The 15,482-nt window shown below is 39.7% G+C and overlaps 1 protein-coding gene across 2 annotated transcripts in view; it reads right to left on the bottom strand.

Moving 5' to 3' along the window:
* Positions 1-15,482, bottom strand: part of LOC111157075 (succinyl-CoA:glutarate-CoA transferase) — a 775,701-nt gene that overhangs the window by 554,432 nt on the left and 205,787 nt on the right. The window lies entirely within an intron of this gene.

Genomic DNA, 15,482 nt, shown 5'->3' with positions numbered 1-15,482 from the left:
GTCAATGATCCTACAATTTTTGGAGTTTACCAATATGAATGAGACACCAGCAGATGTTCGCCAGGTTTCTAGCTCAGAATGGAAAAAAGAGTGGAATTCACGAATAGTGAAAAACAAGTGTAATAGGTTATCTTACACGTGGGCCATTTATTCCCTTCTTCAGGCCCTTATAACAGATGCCACAAAGTTTCAGCAATTTACTTATATTTGGCACGCCAAGCAGGTAGAACATCCGGTTCCCTTACCGCCATTTGATCTAATACTACATCTCTCACCTCTTTGCTTCAAAAGACATGATGACAGTGGAAATTTCTATGTTTCAACAAAGACCAAAGCAAAGAAATCATTGAGGCTCCAGATCTCCTTTCTTCCCCGTGAGCACATCTTTCGCGCCCTGATCATCAAGCAGTCCCATTGATTCCCCAGTGCACCTTCTGCCTTTCATGTACACAAAAGCTTTTATTTCTGGATGACAGTACTTTTTGTGCTGTTTCTTCCATTCCTTTACAGTCTGACTTATTTACACCTGACCTGTCACACTTGGAGGCCTTCCCTGTTCTCACTTGAACAATTTTTTGCCTCCCTCCCCCCCACACACCCCTAACTTTTTCTTCTTTTACACTTTATGAGATGGATGCAAAAGTTTTTATGTGAGCTCCTAATCTTTGGTATGTGGCATATTTTCCTGCCCTTCCATTAATGTGTTTAAAGCATTTCCAGGTTTCCTACAAGTTACAGACTTTTTAAAATATTACTTTCAATGTTAACTTCATGCACACATTGATTTGATCATAGTTCCATTCTCTAAAACTAAATAATAATGTGACAGGATTTTTTTTTTTTTTGCCTTTACTCCCCTTCAGAAGGCTGAATGTAATTGAGTTGTGAGCATTATTACAAAAGTCACAGATAATTTCCTGCCCCAATCCCTGTCTAATCTTAGGCCCAAATCCAGTATAATTCCATTCCTTCCTTAATTCCAAAACTTCTTGCCTGAAGAAACATGTGAGATCTTCCAGTCTCAGGATATGGTTTCCCTGATAACTATTATTTGGTCTAATTTTCCAGTGTTATCAATAGAATTTCAATATCCTGACCCTAATCGGTTGGTCTTTGGTGTGAACTCTTAACCAGGGCCCAGGGATGGGTTCTAGGAGGTCTGAGAAACTCCGGAGATCATAGGCAAAACCATGTATGTCTATGGGAATGTGTACTTTTCTGAGAGAGAATACCATAGTTTATAACAGTTTCTCTCAGGAATTATGAAACAAACAAAAAAGTTTAAGAGTCACCCGTCCACAGTGTCCCTAAACATATTATTATTGAGCATGAATTTCTCATCCACAGAGAATTTATTTCTCCAGCAGTATTGTGTACATGTTTATTTACTGTTTTTATTATATCTATTCTGTTCTCATTATTTCTGTATATAAAATGCTATAATCCCATCATTTCATCCATCCCTAATATTCCCATAGATCTCCTAAACCTACAGTGCCAGTTTCTCCAATTTTTACCAGTTTTCTCCTTCTACCAAGCCCAAGGGAGGGGGGAAATGGAATTGGGATCCTTACTTGCTACCAATCACTCTATCAACTCTTTTTTATACTTCTAGAGTTTATAGATTCAGTATGCATTTAAATACTTGAGGCTTTGCCTTTTCTACAAAACTGTCCATTTTCTGTTTATATGAAGAGAGAGTTTTGCCATCCCATCTTCATCCAACACACCACAGAATGCCCTTCTCCTCACACTCCTCCCTCCTCACCCCACTAGCATCATCCTAGCAAGGTCTGTGTCAAACTGGGTCTCATGCTTCCTCTGCACTTATCAACTTTCTCCCAATTTTTAGGTTAAATGCTAAACTGGCACTTAACAGATTTGCTACACACAGAGCTCATTTTCTGGCCCCCCACATTAACACAACACCTCAATGCACCATTATATTTGCTGAACAAACCTCAGATTCTTTTGCAATCTACACAGTAACACCATTATAAGTTTTGTGCCCTACCCCCCTCTTCTTTGAACTGGACTGAACTTACTGATTTGACTCCTTGCAATGAAGACAAGAATGATATGGCAGGGAAGAAAAGAATGTTCTGTGCCCTTTTTAAGGTTTTTTGAGAAGGAATTTTAAACAATTACCAAAAATATATATTAAAATGAACTACGTAAAAAAACTCCAATACAGATTCCAAAAGTCTAGCAAAAAAGTGAGAGTATATTTTTAAGAATGCATCATGCTCACAATTCTTAATATTTTCAATTGTCTTCTACTTGAGGCAGCACACTCATACAGTTACTGTTCCATCAAAATCTCCATTGTTCTTCAGCAAGAGGATATTATCCAATGAAACCCTAGGGTGGCTTACAATGCAATGGCAAAGACCCTTACAAGGATGTTCTCAGGATGAAAGATCTCCTCATACTTCCGCACGGCAGCCTATGGAGGCTTCTGCTACCCAGGTCACGTTCTAGTGACCGCACGGTCTAGAGGTCCTCCCGGACCACACGGGTCACTCCATAGCAGATAAGATAAAAAAAAAAAAGAGCAGGTAAGCTGTAACGTATGTTGCAGAAATTCATGGAGATTTGGTATCTGCATCTCAGAGGTTTTGGGGGTCTTTTGTTTGGTTGGTTGGTTGTTTGTTTTCTCTGTTAGAAACGACAATTATATTGGCAAACAGGATCCTGGCCCAGCCTGTCATGCGGATGTACCGACTATCCTAACAATGCTCCCAATTCTGCCGAACTCAATCACCGTTTACCACACTGAGGGCAAGTTCACTGAGCGTTGCAGTGTAGGCTGTGTAGGAAAGCTTTCTGTCCTTGCTGCAGTCCTAGTATCCACATCCTCCCCACCACTCTCCTACCCTAGTGATCTGCTCCGCACCAACCCACCACCTCATCACACACACACACACACACACACACACACACACACACACTCGTCCGCCAGGCAGAGGAAAGGAAGACTCCTCCTTGACTTGGAGCTGTCCTCTGGTAGAGACCAAGTATAGAAACGGGAGCTCCTGCTACAGATGGTGGATGTGAGAGATGGGGATAAGCCACAGGCGTGGGGTCTGTGGGATGGGCACAGTAATGATGATAAAAGCTACCATCAGCTAAATATGAATGTCCCAGACTCTACGCCACATACTTCAGATGCACCGTCTTGCTGATTTGTCACCACCACCCACGGAGGCAGGAAATATTATCCTGATTTTACAAATGAAACTGAGGCTCAGTGAAAGGAAGCAGTTTGCCCAAGGTCTGACTCCAAAGCCCATGCTTTAAAATAATACATCTAAAGTCTGCTGCCATATCCGGCAGCCTCTGACGTCTCAGCAGCAACAATTAAAAAGATGGGAGGGAAGGAAATTCAACAGTAAAGGGGATGATGGTGGAAAATCCTATCCCTGCAGAAGTAGAAATTTGGACCGTGGCTAGAAATGGGAATGAGCATTTTTGGCTTGTTTTCCATAATTTCAATACTGCTTTAAAAAATTAAATTGGTTTTCAGTAAAATGCTTGAAACGCTTCCTTCTCTCTGTCATTAAGAATCACATCATAATAAATGACATTGCAAAAAGGACTCTAAAGCTTAGAAGTAAATACTACAGCTTCCTTAACTATTTTGAACAAAAGAAAAATGTTGTTTAAGCTAAAACCATATTGTTTTCACATCAATAAGAACATGTACTTGACTGAAATCAATCAAATTAAACATTCTGCATTTATATGGTGATATTATAAATTAACTGCCCCTCCCACAGACCAAGAAGAGGAAACATACGCTCACCAAACACACCCAAGCATGCACACACACACACACACACACACACACCTGCTACTTTATGAGTTGTTTGCTACCCTTGTTAACTGAAACAGATGAAAAACCACATCAGACTCAGAGGGAGGAGAGTTTTGCAAGGGTTTGATTTATTTCAAGAACTAACTTTTCTCAAGCTGGGCATCCGGGGGAAAAAAAAAAGAGTATTCTAAAGCATAGTCCTTAACCTTTTCACCCCCTTTCCTAATACGCAGACCTAACCAGTTGTTAGCAGGACTTGTCCTAGGGGCCTCATATGTCTTTGCAAGTATATCATCTCCCTATGGATTTTACCCTACAGTAAAACTTACCCATAAATGTCCCTTATATTCATCTTCATGGCTGGAACTAACGCCCTACAAGATTACACTCGGGACATTTCCTTCTAAGCAGAAGTGAACTCGATCTTTTTTGTAAAACCACCCTGGAGACACCCAAAGAATTCAGAAAGGTCCGCACTTCCTCCCACAATCACGCAGAGATGGATGCTAATTTCAAGATACAGCCTTGCCTCCTTTCTGCTCTCAATCACTTCTACGGAAATCAAACCTTTACACATTTACTCTGCATCACTGTGCTGAGCAGGCCGGGATGCTGTTCTCTCCATCAGCCAGTCAGTCCGAGCAACTGCAACATAGTCTGTGCTAAGGTTATATAATGACAGAACTGGCCCAAGCAACAGGGGGCTTGAAGGAGGGAGAGGAAAGGCATGAGTGCTAATAAAATGAAAATCATCCCCAGGAATCACTCTTCAGGACTTTGAACCAAAAAAAAAAAAAAAAAGGTAGTTTTACCTTAAATAATCAATGTAGAATATCAGTAGCTCTAAGGATAGGGAGGAAATCACCTAATAATATGCTCATTATTCACATATTTTTTTTCAAGTCCCCATTGAAAAGTGCCATCCCATTAGCAGGTTACAAGAGTGACATCTAGTGGACTCTTACACAATGACCAAAAGGATTTCACATGGACTTGAGACCAGGGCTTCTCAAAATCATGTAACATGACATCGAAATCACCGGAGGATCTTGTTAAACAGCAGATTCTGGTTCAGTAGAATACACTAGAAACTATTATTTCTAACAAGCCACAGGTAATGCTGATGCCACCGCTCCATGGACCTTTTGTGGCAAGGACCTAGAACATTTCGTACCTGCTTTTACCCTCAGGAGAGAAAAGAGGGAAGGGACATTTGAGAACTGTTTCCAGGATAAAATTAGGCCAAATGAATTAACATGAGTTTTTTAAGTTCCTAGTTCACTAGCCCAACTCAGCATGCACACTTACGAGCTCCTGCCTGCACAGAGGCCCAACACCCGTACTCCTCGTCCGGAGTGCCAGGGACCAAACTAAGAAGGAAAAGACCTTCCTTCACAATCACATTTATTTGTGACATGAGTTGCTCAAGTCTCCAACACAGGATCACTTCAGAACTTAACATCTTGCAAGTTTTCCTTTACTGTTATTATTTTATTTACCCAATATTGAATTATAATATAAAAGTAATTTGTACCAGGAGCGCCTGGGTGGCTCAGTGGCTTAAGCCTCTGCCTTTGGCTCAGGTCATGGTCTCAGGGTCCTCAGATCGAGCCCCGCATCGGGCTCTCTGCTCAGCGGGGAGCCTGCTTCCCCACCCCACCCCGTCTGCCTCTCTGTCCACTTGTGATCTCTCTCTCTCTCTCTCTGTCAAATAAATAAATAAATAAATCTTTTTTTTTTTTATTTTTTTTTTTTTTAAAGGTAATTTGTACCATATCAGAACTCAGTTCTTTTTCCCAGATGCCCTGCACCTGAGCAGGAAGCTGTCGGGGTATTGTCTAAGCGCCAAGCACAGCTACTCAGAATTTCAGCAATATTTGCCCTGGACACCCCAAGAACAGAACAGGATGTGTGACTACATCCAAATCCAGCCGTTTCCAGAATCTAGTCCTATGTGATTTATCTGAGCCAGAGAACCTTGACCTCCATGCATAGCCTCCAGGCGAGACCCTTGGCTGAAGGTCGGGTGTGAGGTCCTCCACAGAGCGGCTCTGCCAGGCCCCACTCGGACTCCTGCCAGGGCCCCCACCTCAGCGACAGTAGACCCTGTTTTTGGTTCGAGGTCACAGTTCGAGAAGCCATCACCATCTACGAAAAATCAGTCTCTCTTTCCCCAAACACACACACACACACAAACGTATACAAAACCCACATTCTAGTCCAGTAAAATCATTTAGGACAAGTGGGTTGATCTAAGATGATCATTTCTTAAGCAGTGGAATTCCTATTTCAAACAAACACAAAAGTGTTTTGGCAGAAATGAAGCTGGAATACTTGGAGATCTGCCCACTTGATTTTTCCCCAGGCTGCCCCTTGCCCCACACCCCTGAATACTTTTCTTCATGCCCCAAATACTCCTTTCCACTCTAAATCCCACCCCCAGCTACCACCCAGTTTGAATCAGAAGCGATGGCTCTCACAATAGCTAAAACCATCCCAAACTCCCTTATCACTCAAGGACAATATTGTTTTCATTACCCAGATGGAGCTAGAGATACCTGTCTCACTATAACTTGATTTAGTTATGATTCTAACAGTTTTAGCATCTGTAATCAAAGGATTTATTCAAAAGATGTACAACCTGATTTCCTTGCAGAAATTTGCTTTTAAGTCATAATTAAGGATCTCTGTGATGAGTAAACAACAGAACTGTTTATATCTCTTCAATTACTCTTGGCAGTCCTAAAGGGGAAAATAGGTAGAGGAAAATGTCACATAATTCTTCCTCAAAAGGGGGATGAAGATAGAAAACGAAATTCAACATGCCCGTTTCAGTAAGTAGCACTGCATTGCTTGCCTGCATAGTTGGGAGCCCCGGCCTCGGTTAGAATTTCAGTTACGGCACTTACATGGGACCTGGGGCAAATCAGTCATCTCTATCCTCACTCTCCTCATCTGAATAGAGGACAGAAGCAATACCCATTTCATGCAGCTGTTGTGAAGACTGAATTAAGATATGTAAGGTAGTTAGTAACTGTCATCATTCAATAAATGTTACCTCTAATGATTATTACAATTATTAATATAATATTATTAGGAATAGTGACTATTAATATTCTTCTTTACCTGAATATTCACAATCGTGTTTGATTCTCTTGGATCATTTTAGCAAAAATTTTTTAGGTATTTATTATGCCTTTTTTAAAATTCAAGTGTAATTAACCTACAATGTTATATTAGTTTCAGGGACAGAATGTAACAACTCAACAATTCTGTAAGTTTCTCCCCGTTGTCAAGGTGAGTGAACTCTTAATCCCCTTAAACTCTAAAGAGTTTAAGTGAACTCTTAAACCTATACCCACACCCACCGCCCCTCTGGCAACCACCAGGGTGTTCCCTGTATTTAAGAGTCTGGTTTTTTTTCTTTGTCTTTCTTTCTTTGTTTGTGTTTTGTTTCTTAAATTTCACATAGGAGCAAAATTATATGGTATTTGTCTTTCTCTGACTTATTTCACTTAACATTATACCCTCTAGGTCACCCACATCATCACAAATGGCAAGATTTCATTCCTTTTTTATGGCTGAGTAATATTCCATTGTTTGTGTGTTTGTGTGTGTGTGTGTGTGTGTGCGCACGCGCGCGTGTGTGTATATATACAGCACATCTTCTTTATCCAGTTATCAATGGTTGGGCACTTGAGTTGCTTCCATATCTTGGTTATTGTAAATAATGTGCAATAAACATATGGATACATATATCTTTCTAAATTAGTGTTTTCATTGTCTTTGGGAACTACTGGATCATATGATAATTTTATTTTTAATTTTTGGAGGAACCTCCATTCTGTTTTCAAAAGTGGCTGCACCAACTGGCATTCCCACCATCAAATTTTAGTGAAAATTGAGAGGCATAAACAACAAACAGTGCCATCAATTCTGCATATATGTTGAGAATACTGAGAATGCAAGAGAAGCTAATAAGATCCTAAATGAATTTCAGATATATTCCTTAGCGAACAGTGCCTATCCTTGTGTCTCTTTCTATTTTATCTCTTGGTGAAATGCATTTTAAAAATATATATATTTGGGGCACCTGGGTGGCTCAGTCGTTAAGCATCTGCCTTCACCTCCAGTCATGATCCCAAGTCCCTGCTTGGCAGGAGGCCTGCTTCTCCCTCTCCCACTCCCCCTGCTTATGTTCCTTCTCTCACTCTGTCTCTCTCTGTCAAATAAATAAAATCTCATATATATATATATATATATATATATATATATATATCAATTGGAGGCAATTCTGATTTTTAAAAATTATATTAGTTTTTGAACAGTCATAACTATGTTTATTCTTTGTGCAATATGATCTCCTTAAACATCACACTATGTAATTTATTTTAAATTTGAGAATTTTATTTTAAATCAAGGTAAGCTGAACTTCGTCTCAGGAGAGGGCCAGAGGGTGGCAGCCGGTACGCCAGCAGCTGGCCTGTTTGCCATTTTTTTATCTGCCTGTCGGACTACCCAATTCTCTATATTCTCAGGACTGTGCGCCAAAGTCCTGGACACTTGGCTTCAAAGTAACCAGAACCTTCAAATTAAAAAAAAAAATTGTTTTGTTTTAACAAGAATCCAAAATTCAGAAGGACCTGAGGCACACATAAGCTTTTTTTCTTAATTTTTTATTTCTTTTCAGCGTAACAGTATTCCTTGTTTTTGTACCACACCCAGTGCTCCATGCAATCCGTGCCCTCTCCAATACCCACCACCTGGTTCCCCCAACCTCCCACCCCCTCCTTCAAAACCCTCAGATTGTTTTTCAGAGTCCATAGTCTCTCATGGTTCACCTCCCCTTCCAATTTCCCTTAACTCCCTTCTCCTCATAAGCTTTAGAGCAAATATTCAAAAGCTACCTTGCCAAAAGCTTTAGAACAAAGGGGATGGGAGAAATTCCGACAATTCCTGCCTTAATTTAAAAAAAAAAAAAAAAGTCTTTGGAATATTCTAAGGTGTCAGTACTGAGTAATCCAGAAGTTTTCAGAAACCTGTGAGATGTAGCCTAATGTCTTCCCTATCACCAAAAGCACTTCTGTTCCAAGTGAATCTCTAGGCATTTTTAACAGGGTAGAGATTATCAAAGTTCACTGCACTTCAATGTTACAAGAACAGATGCTTAAAATACTCTGTAGTTCTCTCACTTTTTAAGACTGCAGGACAAATCAGCACAATGTTTGGTTCTCAAAGGGAGATATATCTTTTATAGAGATAGGTTCCCATATTGTGGGCTTCTCAGAGATTACTTTGGAAAACCATTTTTGTCATGCTTCATTTTGTTAACCATGAATTTAGACTAAATCTCAATTAACTAGAAAATTCAGTAAACTAGAAGCCCTATTCCCTTTGACACAAGTAGGTGACATTGCTACATACGATTCTCCTCAAACTCTGTTTGTTTTAAGAAGTTGGTATAAGAGTTCTCAGCACAAGGAGATTTTTTTTTCCTTTTTTCTTTCACTCCCTCTCTCTTTTATTTATTTATTTATTTTTTTGGTAAATATAAGAAAAGATGTCTGTTAGCTGAAGTTATTGTAGTAATGATTTCACAATATATATAAATCAAATCATCACACCGTATGCCTTAAACTTAAACAGTGATGTATATCAATTGTTTCTCAATAAAACTGTGGGGGAAAAGAATGCTACATTTCAGTAATGACTCAACTCAACTCAACTATAATTTCTTTAAAAGGTGATCTAAGAACAGTTTTTTAAAACAAACAAAGAAAAATACCACAGCATGTGGTATTCTCTCCTTTCCATTTGGAAAGAAAGAAAGAGAGAGAGAGAAAGAGAGAGAGAGAGAGAGAGAGAGAAAGAAAGAAAGAAAGAAAGAAAGAAAGAAAGAAAGAAAGAAATTAAAGTAGAAATTCTCTTAAGAAAGAAATTCATCTGTGTATCTTTATTCTTTATTTACTCTGCCTCTTAGCTGCCACGGGTAGTCTTCACAGAGATTATTTTGTAGCTTCCTAGAAACTATTTTACAAAGTTAGAATCATTAGGTCAACTACAGAAATAATAATAGGAGCCACTTTCCACTGAATTCTTACAAGAGTCAGGTATGGCACAAAACACCTAGCGTACACCGTCTCATTTAATTCCTTCAAAAAACATGGAAACAACTGTCATTATTGACCTTTCTGCATAGGAAGCAGCTAACACAAGGGATATTAAAAGACTTGTCCGAGATTTCAGAGTCAGTGAGTGGCAGAGCACACATCCTAATGGATGACCTGGAAGGCTTAGAGTCCTGGTGCTGATTCCAAAGCTCAAGTTCCCCCAGCTGTGCCTGCTGTCGGGCTTCTCAATGTCTTGAAATCAAGGGCCCAGTTCTTCCTCATCCGGAAGACTTCAGGAACTAAACCACTGCCTGCTTCACAGGGGACCCAAGAAATTGTTGCTTAATTGAAGAAGCAAAAGTCATTTTGAAAGCATAAATTGAAAACGTGGTAGGCAGAAACCTACAATTAACTGACCCCATAGCTCAAAATTTGAACATACTTCAAAGTCACTTATTGGGTTTGATACCTACTAGAGTTACGATAAGCAGGCCCTTTGTCAAAGAGATGATGGAAACGATTAAAAGAATTCTACCATCTATCAAAGAAACTAAAAGACAGGCATCCACAATGTATCAAGCACCAAAAGAATGACTACTTTGGATATAGAAGAAAAGGAAACAAGTTCTGAAATATTAAAACCACGGTTCTGATCCAGGTTCTTTGGCTTTCTACCTATAGCCATAGCAAAGTTTCTTTCTCTCTCTTTGGTCTCCCTTTCATCAATATAAAATAGGAAAAAAAATTATGTATATTATTATACATATATATAATATTATATATACATACATAAAATGGTTACAGAATGTATGTTCAGTGAAAGCCTGTATGATTATTTTTACTGTTATTACCAATGCATCAATTAAATTAAAGATGTGATACAATCATATGCCTGTTAAAATCATACTTCCAAACTTCAGTGAATGCTTTAGTGTAACTATGGTTAAAAAAAAAAAAAGTCATGAAAGAAGAGGCACGTGTATATCATTTACATTTTCACTTTTTGAAAAATCCTTAACATAGGTTAAAAAAAAGATTCCCAAGGTTACCTAATCTGTTATGATTTAACAGCATTTTAACATTTCTAAGGAATGATAGCAAAGTGCTGCATCTCTTCAGACTTGGAATTTACTGCCTGTCTGAGTCTCTGCTTGTGCCAAATTAAATATACAGTATAATGTCCATACCAGAAATAACATAGCACAGCTTCCTGCTCTATTCCTTGGTTGAATGAGCCCAAACTGAGGAAAGGGAGACATGATTTTATTTAACCATCTGAGTAATTGTATTCTTCAATTTCTTGAATTAGAAGGTACTCCAGAGCAGGGGGAAAAAAAGCTTTAAAAGAAATTGTCACGTGAATTATCAGACCATTTAAAGGAAAAATTTTTTTTGAAGGCATTACCTTTGAAAGGCTCAAGAAAAAGTATATAAAGAGTCATGTTAATGAACTGCTCAGAAAGTCAACTTCCCCTAGCTACTCCGCAGCACTCAGACTGCTGAGGACTGAGGACTCCAACGTCTCTTGGCCTATGAGGTCCATGTAAACTGGAGACTAATGATTCTTCCCAGTAGGTACCAGCCAAACCGCTTTTGAGGAATTGGGTAATAGAAGAGCATGGAGAAATGGGATGGTAGATGGAAAAAGGTGCCCTGGGGGTCTAAGGAAGGTTGCTGGGTTTTTTTAAGGTGAAGGAAACGGTCATATCATTATCCACTGATAGCAATGCGGGTATTAGAGGAGATAAAGTGCAGGAGCGATGCCTTTAAGTAGAGAAAATGTGGAAGGGGACAAGTCATTCATTGTGATAGGAAGGAATGAAGAGAACACACAAGTAGGGGCTTGGGGGGTATGGCAGAGGAAAGAGGAGATAGTTCTCTTCCAATTGTATCTATTTTCAGTGAAATAAGAAACCATCTTTGGCTAAGGAAGAGGAGGGGGGTGGGAAAGAACTGAGGAGAGAGAAGAAGTGAAATAGTCATCCCAGAGGAAATAAATGTATAGGTAGTGTGCCGGGACTGTGGGTAAGGCTGAGGGCCCACTTGAGAAAGATGGCCACGAGCTGGGAGTGAGGCTGTAAACGTGGTAGCTATGCTTTCCTCCAGCCACACGCTACAAATGAAGTTTAATTGGCAGTTTAATCGGATTTTGCCAGCTGAATACAAAGGAGACAGCATCGTCACCAGTAATAATAAAGTCTCATCGGGAACCTTATTACTCACAGTGCAGCGTCCGTATCACTGGGAATCAGGCAAAGCATCTTCATAAGATGTCTATTTAGAGACTTGGATGCATGTGAAAGTCTTAGAAATACCTGAGTGGTGGCCAAGTGAAAACAAGAAAAATCATTAAGGATGTCACTGGGATGATCTAAGGGATTGTAAAGGCACCAAGATTGTTGGCAGAAGAAATGACTGGGTCAAAGGAAGAGATGCACAGAGCCATATGCGAATGACTGTCCAGGTGGTCATAAGATGACCTGGAAGGCTTGGAGTCCTGCTGGCGACTGAGGCAAATGTCTGAAGGATGATGGGATTGGTGTTCTTTTAAGGGAAGGAGGTAGTTGTGGTTGTCTCATCCAGACTAGTCTCTTTAGCAGGTTATACCGATCACGAGGGCGATGCTGTTGCTAAAGAAGCTGTGGTTTGACGAGGAGCACACAGAACCCTGTGAGCTCCCCCAAGACCTGCTGCAGACAGCAGAGACTGGGAGAGAGATGGTCTTATCAGAAACAGAGAGAGCTGAGCAGGCTTCCATTAGATCCACACGCCAGCACTCCCTGCTCAGTGGGGAATCTGCTTTTCCCTCAGCCTCTCTCTCTCAAATAAATAAGATCATATATATAGAGAGAGAGAGACGTGAACATTATGTAATTTTTATCCCTTGGGCTATGTGTTTCTCAAGGGCAAGGCCTAATGGTAATGGAAACAAAGGAAGCACTGAAATCTACAAGTTCTTTTTAAAAATCTGAATTCTCGCAGAGCACCTGGGTGGCTCAGCTGGTCAAGTATCCAACTCTTGATTTCAGCTCAGGTCATGATCTCAGGGTTGTGAGACTGAGTTCCAAGTTGGGCTCCACACTCAACATAAAGTCAGTTTGTCCCTCTCCCTCCCCCTCCTTGTTCTCTCTCTCTCTCTTCACGCCACCCCTTCTCTAAAATCAATCAATCTAAAAATCTGAAAAGCATCCATCAATATATTCAACAAGTAGCAAAATGACTATCTCAATGCTGTCTACTTTTGTTTCGCTTACTCATTTTTAAAAAGTTGGTAAAGAATAGGGAGGAAAGAACACAAGTGGATAATCAACCTGAGAAGTTAAAAATTACGTGTATGTAAAATAAAACACAAATCAAGGATCACTACTTTTCAGAAATTTATATTCATGCATTCAAGGTCTGTGATATTTCAGATGGGGTTCAACAAGAATTCAGGAGAGTGAGTGGGATACCTAACTAATTCCTGAGACCATCGGGGTCCTCCATTATAGACTTTCAGCTCAAAACGCAGACAACTCAAATTAGATGCAAAGCTATAATTATTATAGAAAACTGAATTATAATTATCCTGGCACTCACCCATAAAAATATTTCCCAAATCTATTTTAAATATTAAAAACAGACCAAGGTCTAGAAGCATATCTAGGATCCATCTTAGTATGCTAGTTTCATTCAAGCTGAATTTGCATTTGTTCCTTAATCATAGTGCTGAACCAGTCCTCCACCAAGAGGAAACAAATTAATTCTGAGTTCCTGAGTTAATTCTGAGATCCTAGTAGATCTTCTCTTATTTCTTACAGATAATAAAGCTGCAATCAACTAGATCCAATAAGCACAATATCCACTTTATGTGACTGGGACAATTCAAGCAAGAAAAGTATAGTTCTGTCTTTACAAAATACACACACACACACACACACACACACACACGTACATACACAGAGTTTCCCGTATCTTTTGCCTACCATAATAAAAGCCAAGGATTCTAAATTTCTTTTTACCTCACAGTAAAATAGTTGAGACCATACCCAAGATGCCAGAGCTCTCAGTACAAACACTCAGGAGGGACAGCAGAGGTCTATACCAAACTCTTTTAAAAGACGTTCTTAAAAAAAACAAACAAAAAAAAAAAAAACCTATAAACCTTATACTAGAACACAATGAACACCTCCCACGTGAGTGATGTGGAATTATACTCTAAAGATTTCCAAGTCAAACACATTTTCTCCACACACCAAAAACTGAAGACTGAACTTCCGTTATTAGCAATGAATTCCTATGTGTTCCAACATTTCCCTCTGCTAAAATGCCTGTGAGAGGGACTTCCATCATCAACAATGAGGATCAGTTAGTTGATGCAACCCGTTAGCTAGGAGCAGGTCTGAGGGAGACAATGTGGGTTGGAGTACAAGAAGGCACTGGAATCATAGCACTCTCTGGTCAAAGGCAGCAGATCCAAAAGATAACTCAACAAGGAGGAAGATCAGAGTTGGGATCCACCTACTCAATTCAGGTATCAAATTTGCTATCTGAGAAGGGAGAAGGCTAAAATTGCTGATCTCTAAAAGGTGCAAAATTGCCACTTTCGTGACACATGGTAGGCCTGGCTAAAAGAGTATAAGGCTCCGAAGTAGAGAACCAAAAAGTCACTAATGCTGGTCATAAAAGCACTGCTCAAGAAAAGAGGGCAGGCACTAAGGAAAATGTTCTACAACCGTAGCTATGTCAAAGGGCAGCTCTGCAGGGAAATCACAGTAACGCCTTAGGTGTAAAGAGACCATAAATAGAAACAGAGAAAAATTCTAGACTCACATTGGGTCACTGAATTGCTCAAATTTGCATTAAAAGAAATGGGAAAGAAACTAGTTTAGCTGAAGGAAATAATGCTCTTAAGACTAAAAGGATGATTAGCAGTGTTGATGCATTTGCTGGAAAATGCAAAATCCTGGCTTTGATGTGTTCCGTCAAGAGCACCTGCTCCGAAATGGCCACAGTAAAATTTACCCCTTCATTCAATAGATATTAATACGGTGCCTGGTATGTGCTTCTGGTGGAAGCGAGAAAGGATACAGTGATGAAAAAGACACCTCTACTCTCAAACCTCCAACATCTGACAGAGGACATAACAAACACAGCGGGACACACTACAACTGAGTCAAGCAAAGGTTAGGGGTTTGGAGGAAGAGTTAGAGTTTTTGTTCTCATTTTTATTTGTGAAGGATCACAGTTCCCTCACATATTCATTCACACTAGCCAACGTCAAGAATTTCTAAGGACAAGTTTAGACACTTAATGAAGAACAGCAGTTCCCGAACCATCTGCTTTGCTCTGAAAATAAAGATCCGTCACACGCAAATTTTCATTTTACTCCAACCCTGTGAGAATATTATTGTCAGCTGGGGTAGGTAACATTTGGTTTATAATTGACATGGTGAACAAACCATGCTTTATAAAATGGCTACAATCAGTGCTTCTTTGGGGCGAAAAAAAAATAAACCATCATATGAGGCCAAAAGTCACTCACTTTCAGCAAGTTCCTTTGATCCATTTAAGTG

The sequence above is a fragment of the Enhydra lutris genome, unplaced genomic scaffold (assembly GCF_002288905.1).
Source record: "Enhydra lutris kenyoni isolate GAN:26980312 unplaced genomic scaffold, ASM228890v2 scaffoldscaffold51, whole genome shotgun sequence".
Lineage (NCBI taxonomy): Eukaryota > Metazoa > Chordata > Mammalia > Carnivora > Mustelidae > Enhydra > Enhydra lutris.
This window is presented reverse-complemented; position numbering and strand designations above follow the sequence as displayed.